The following is a 6,999-nucleotide window of genomic DNA, read 5'->3' on the forward strand; positions in this document are numbered from 1 at the left end:
AGCATGTATGTGGCAATCATTCGGTGATACACGTAGTCAGATTATTGTTGTCATCAATTACATAGAAAATAATTAATCATAATACGGTTTGAGCCAACTAGCAGAACCCTAGCTTTCACATAGTGAAATTTTAGAGATGACAACACAGGTTTTGGCAGGTTTTATGTCCTAAAACTAAGCTATAAGGCCTTAGCTTGCGCACGTATGCATTTAAAAACTAACGACATGAATCGGGAGTCACTAAACAGAGCATGAAGTTAGTTTTGAATATAGAGCGCATTTTGAGACTCTTCTTCAGGAGCGTGGCATTATATTTTTTTCTTTTTTTTAAGAAAATTTCAACTTGAGTCACTCCATTTTGAAGATTTGAGGTATTAACAAATATGGCATTCATCGATGGCTAAGAAAAAAACTGAAAGTGTTACACCTGCAGTATAATAATCAATAGTAGAAATTTGGTAGTAGTAGTCGTGACAGAACGTTTTTGCTAGGATAGTCGTAATAAAAGTAGTCGCATTCCGAAAAATCAGATTGTGAGCAGCTATAGAAGAAGTAGTAGTAGTAGGAGCAGAAAAGGTGATCTTCGCTTTGGGGAAAATAAACAATCTTTAAATAATTGCTCTATTTTAGTTTAGGACCTCTATATTGGAATATTAGCTTCATATACGTATTCAAAGACATTAAAAGTCCTTAAACACACAATTGGTGGAAATCAACTGCCATTTACAGAATAGCTGGCTTATTTACCGTATGATATTGGCCGGGCCGAGTGGATAGCACACTAAACCTGAGACCTTTTGTCCGAGAGGACAGGGGATCGAGTACTGGTCTGGTTATTTGGTTTGAACGGGGGTCAGTGGCATGACTTTCTAAGCTCAGTCAGCTTCAAATAGGTACCTGGAGAAACCTGGGGAAGGTAAATAGGAAGGGTTTGCCAAAGCAGAGGATGACTGGCCCCCACTGCACTTCCTGGCTGAAGGGCTATCAAACTGAGATCAGCACTGCCGGTAGGGATTGTAAAATCCAATGCCGATTCCTTTACCTTTTTTTATATGTGTGTGACCAACAAGCTCAGATATACATGCATACCTACTTTGGCTAAGATCAGACTGTTTTGGATAATATGTGTTTAATGTGTTCTGATAGGCGTCGACAAATGTTGCACCTTTAGCGTCAGATTGATAATCAGCAAGCCCACAAACACCAGTGGGTCTTAGGATTCCAGTTTGGACGCTCTTTTAATGCAAAAAATCTTTTATGTTGCTTGACTCTGATTTTAACATATGATTTCTCCATTATTTGAACAGGCACTTGAAGCTTCTGAATTTTTTTTCTATGCTAGAATTGACACTGTAATCAGTTTTACAATCAGCAAGCTCAAAAGCCTTTAAACAATACTAATGATGAATACCAAGCACTATTTCTGAAATATATACTAAATATCTTTTGATCTGGACATCCATGCTTCGATCTTCATGATTTTTATATAAAATATTCAATAGTTTTAAACCATTCTTTAAGCAGTCTCTAAATGATTGTGAGTCAAAAAAGGCAGGAAGTGGAGCTATGAAGCTTTGTGGAAGGTGGCAATATAATTAATTTGTTTATAATTTTATTTTCTGAAATAAACAAATTGATCGATGCAACAATTTTACTATCTGCAAGCTTCTGTCCTAAAATCAGCAACAGACGTTACCAGCCTCATAAGAAAGATGGGGTAAAACGTTCTTCTAGTATGTATTCCCAATTGTCTTTATTGTTACGATTTTCCCACCATTTTCGGTACAATTCATTTATTTTTCATAGGTTTGGCAAACTTACTTTTTTCAGCAAAGATTCTTCTAGATTTTTTTTTTTATTTTTATTTAATACTTACATGCTTTATAAAAATAGTTTAACATTTAAATCAAAATCTTTAAAATAGCAAAACACTTTTAAAATATTTTGAGCATTTAAAATTGTGAATATTTGCAAAATAGTGATAATTGTTATGTGGTCACTATTTGAATGTATACTGGGCACAACCAACTAGTTGAAATGTAAACTGCAAACCAAAATTAGACCTAGAATTAAAACTTGAAGTAATCCAAAATCAACAGGCAAATTTCCATTAGATTCAATAAAAGTTTTCTAAATACGTAATTTTTCCCAAATAGAAGACGTTAAGTAAACGTTAAATCCCTCCAGTAACAAATAAGTGGCATGCCACATCTTATTGAAATAATACTAATGGAAGGATTTTCAATCTGTAGGATCGGAGGCCAAATATGGGGATCCGCTTTTTTATTCTCTTTTCTCAAGCTAGTTTAAAGTTCCTAATTTTATTTGAAATACATTTAATAAGTGGGCAATAATCTGTTTCTCCCCCCCTCTCCATAGCAATCAAGGATAATTATTTGTTAATGGATGCACACTTGACTAGAGCTAGTAAAATTCTTAAAGCCCTTTCTAGATAGACCTTACCTCATTCTAACTGACCTTCGACCAATTATGGGTGGTTTAATATATGTGTGTGTGTTTTTTCTTTATATTATTTTTGGCTGGGTTTGTGGAGTTCTGCATCGCCTGATTCAAGTTGTAGGTTTGTTATAATTAAATGAACTCTTCACCTCTCCCTCTGTTCTTTCTTATGAGTAAATTCTTGAAAAAGCACAAGTTTAAATCAATAGTTTAATGTTTAAAAGTTTGTTTCATGATCCTCTTCTTTTACAGGCCACGGAGTATTTGTAGGGAACTATTGAATGATTTTTGTTTGAAAGATAACTTATCCTATCTAGGAATGGATCAGGACTCCAAGATGTCTAGAAAAGCTGAGCACAGGACTCGTGTATACGGGAGGGGGGTATCAGAAGGTATAGGACCCCCATATCTTCGCTTGGGGCCGTTGCGTTGGGGTCGTTACTATAGGCAAAGCAGTAGCGTTGCCGGTAGTAAAGGCCATACGGCTCCAATGTTTTATTTGTTTTTTCCCAGAGGCACTTCATACAGAAGGGGTCGTCGTAGAAACTTCAAAGGGGGCTCATTCGATTGGAAATCGAGAGTTCTATTGCCCTTTTTAATAATTGAAAATGATTGGAGGGCAACTAACGCCCATCATTCCCCCAAACATATCCAATCAAAATTTTGAGATAGCCATTTTGTTCAGCGTAGTTGATTTCCAGATAGAAAATATATTTTTGAGGAGGCCACTCCCCCACAACCCTAAGGACAAGAGTTTTAAGCTATGCCCTGGGGGCATATAAGGTTTTTACAGAAGTTGTTGTGGTAGAAACTTAGAAACAGGCTCATTCGATTGGAAATTCAAAGGGCTACTGCCCTTTTTCATAGTCGAAAGTGATTGGAGGGCCACTAGCCCCCCCCCTACACCCATCATTACCCCAAACACATCCAATCAAAATTTTGAGATAGCCATTTTGTTCAGCGTAGTTGATTTCCAGATAAAAAATATGTTTTTGAGGAGGACACTCAACCCTCAGGGCAAGGGTTTTAATTTATGCCCTGGGGCATATAAGGTTTTTATAGAAGGCGTTGTCGTAGAAACTTCAAAAAAGGCTTATTCGATTGAAAATTCAAAGGGATAGTGCCCTTTTTAGTAGTCAAAAGTGATTGAAGGGCAACTAGCCCCTCCCCCCCTCCCCACGCGCATCATTCCCCCAAACACATACAATCAAAATTTTGAGATAGCTATTTTGTTCAGCGTAGTTGATTTCCTCAGATAAAATATCTTTTGGAGGAGGACACTCCCCCTCAACCCTCTCGGCAAGGGTTTTAAGTTATGCCCTGGGGGAATATAAGGTTTTTTATAGAATGCATTGTCGTAGAAACTTCAAAAAAGGTTCATTCGATTAGAAATTCAATGGGCTGGTGCCCATTTTAAAAGTCGAAAGTGATTGGAGGGCAACAAGCCCCCCTCCACGCCCATCATTCCCCCCAACACATCCATTCAAAATTTTTAGATAGCCATTTTGTTCAGCGTAGTTAATTTCCAGATTGAAAATATATTTTTGAGGAGGACACTCCCCCACAACCCTCAGGGCAAGAGTTTTAAGTTATGCCCTGGAGGCATATAAGGTTTTTATAGAAGCCGTTGTCGTAGAAACTTAAAAAAAAGTTCATTCGATTAGAAATTCAAAGGGTTAGTGCCCTTTTAATAGTCGAAAGTGATTGGAAGGCAACTAGCCCCCCTCCTACACCCATCATTTCCCCAAACACATCCAATCAAAATTTTGAGATAGCCATTTTGTTCAGCGTAGTTGATTTCCAGATAAAAAATATGTTTTTGAGGAGGACACTCAACCCTCAGGGCAAGGGTTTTAATTTATGCCCTGGGGCATATAAGGTTTTTATAGAAGGCGTTGTCGTAGAAACTTCAAAAAATGCTTATTCGATTGAAAATTCAAAGGGATAGTGCCCTTTTTAGTAGTCAAAAGTGATTGGAGGGCAACTAGCCCCCCCCCCCTCCCCACGCCCATCATTCCCCCAAACACATCCAATCAAAATTTTGAGATATCCATTTTGTTCAGCGTAGTTGATTTCCAGATAGAAAATATGTTTTTGAGGAGGACAATCCCCCACAACCCTCACGGCAAGGGTTTTAAGTTATGCCCTGGGGGCATATAAGGTTTTTTATAGAATGCATTGTCGTAGAAACTTCAAAAAAGGTTCATTCGATTAGAAGTTCAATGGGCTGGTGCCCTTTTTAAAAGTCGAAAGTGATTGGAGGGCACCAAGCCCCCCCGCCCCGCCCATCATTCCCCCCAACATATCCATTCAAAATTTTTAGATAGCCATTTTGTTCAGCGTAGTTGATTTCCAGATTGAAAATATATTTTTGAGGAGGACACTCCCCCACAACCCTCCGGGCAAGGGTTTTAAGTTATGCCCTGGGGGCATATAAGGTTTTAATAGAAGGCGTTGTCGTAGAAACTTCAAAAAAGGTTCATTCGATTAGAAATTCAAAGGGCTAGTGCCCTCTTTAATAGTCGAAATTGATTGATGGGCAACTAGCCGCCCCCCACGCCCATCATTCCCCCCAACACAACAACTCAAAATTTTTATATAGCCATTTTGTTCAGCTTAGTTGATTTCCAAATTGAAAATATGTTTTTGAGGAGGATACTCCCCCACAACCCTCAGGGCAAGGGTTTTAAGTTATACCCTGGGGGCATATAAGGTTTTTATAGAAGGCATTGTCGTAGAAACTTCAAAAAAGGCTTATTTGATTAGAAATTCGAAGGGATAGTGCCCTTCCTAATAGTCAAAAGTGATTGGAGGTCAACTAGCCCCCCCCCCACGCCCATCATTCCCCCAAACGCATCCACTCAAAATTTTGAGTTAGCCATTTTGTGCAGTGTAGTTGATATCCAGGTATAAAAAATGTTTTTGAGGAGGACAATCCCCCACAACCCTCAGGGCAAGGGTTTTAAGTTATGCCCTGGGGGCATATAAGGTTTTTATAGAACTCGTTGTCGTAGAAACTTCAAAAAGGCTCATTCGATTAGAGATTCAAAGGGCTAGTGCCGTTTTTAATAGTCGAAAGTGATTGGAGGGCAACTAGCCTCCCCCCCCCCCCCCGCCCATCATTCCCCCAAACACATCCATTCAAAATTTTGAAATAGCCATTTTGTTCAGCGTAGTTGATTTTCAGATAGAAAATATGTTTTTATAAAAATTTAAAAATCTTTAAAATAGCAAAACACTTTAAAAATATTTTGAGCATTTAAAATTGTGAATATATACAAAATAGTGATAATTGTTACGTGGTCACTATTTGAATGTATACTGGGCACAACCAACTAGTTTGAAATGTAAACTGCAAACCAAAATTAGACCTAGAATTAAAACTTGAAGTAATCCAAAATCAACAGGCAAATTTCCATTAGATTCAATAAAAGTTTTCTAAATAATTTTTCCCAAATAGAAGACGTTAAGTAAACGTTAAACCCCTCCAGTAACAAATAAGTGGCATGCCACATCTTATTGAAATAATACTAATGGAAGGATTTTCAATCTGAGTTCTGCATCGCCTGATTCAAGTTGTAGGTTTGTTATAATTAAATGAACTCTTCACCTCTCCCTCTGTTCTTTCTTATGAGTAAATTCTTGAAAAAGCACAAGTTTAAATCAATAGTTTAATGTTTAAAAGTTTGTTTCATGATCCTCTTCTTTTACAGGCCACGGAGTATTTGTAGGGAACTATTGAATGATTTTTGTTTGAAAGATAACTTATCCTATCTAGGAATGGATCAGGACTCCAAGATGTCTAGAAAAGCTGAGCACAGGACTCGTGTATACGGGGGGGGGGGGGTATCAGAAGGTGTAGGACCCCCTACACCTACAGAAGGGGTCGTCGTAGAAACTTCAAAGGGGGCTCATTCGATTGGAAATCGAGAGTTCTATTGCCCTTTTTAATAATTGAAAATGATTGGAGGGCAACTAACGCCCATCATTCCCCCAAACATATCCAATCAAAATTTTGAGATAGCCATTTTGTTCAGCGTAGTTGATTTCCAGATAGAAAATATATTTTTGAGGAGGCCACTCCCCCACAACCCTAAGGACAAGAGTTTTAAGCTATGCCCTGGGGGCATATAAGGTTTTTACAGAAGTCGTTGTGGTAGAAACTTAGAAACAGGCTCATTCGATTGGAAATTCAAAGGGCTACTGCCCTTTTTAATAGTCGAAAGTGATTGGAGGGCAACTCGCCCCCCCCCCCTACACCCATCCTTTCCCCAAACACATCCAATCAAAATTTTGAGATAGCCATTTTGTTCAGCGTAGTTGATTTCCAGATAAAAAATATGTTTTTGAGGAGGACACTCAACCCTCAGGGCAAGGGTTTTAAGTTATGCCCTGGGGCATATAAGGTTTTTATAGAATGCGTTGTCGTAGAAACTTCAAAAAAGGCTTATTCGATTGAAAATTCAAAGGGATAGTGCCCTTTTTAGTAGTCAAAAGTGATTGAAGGGCAACTAGCCCCCCCCCCTCCCCACGCCCATC

The sequence above is a fragment of the Artemia sp. Qi Xiang Cuo genome, chromosome 11 (genome assembly GCF_049724085.1).
Source record: "Artemia sp. Qi Xiang Cuo chromosome 11, ASM4972408v1, whole genome shotgun sequence".
Classification (NCBI taxonomy): Eukaryota; Metazoa; Arthropoda; class Branchiopoda; order Anostraca; family Artemiidae; genus Artemia; species Artemia sp. Qi Xiang Cuo.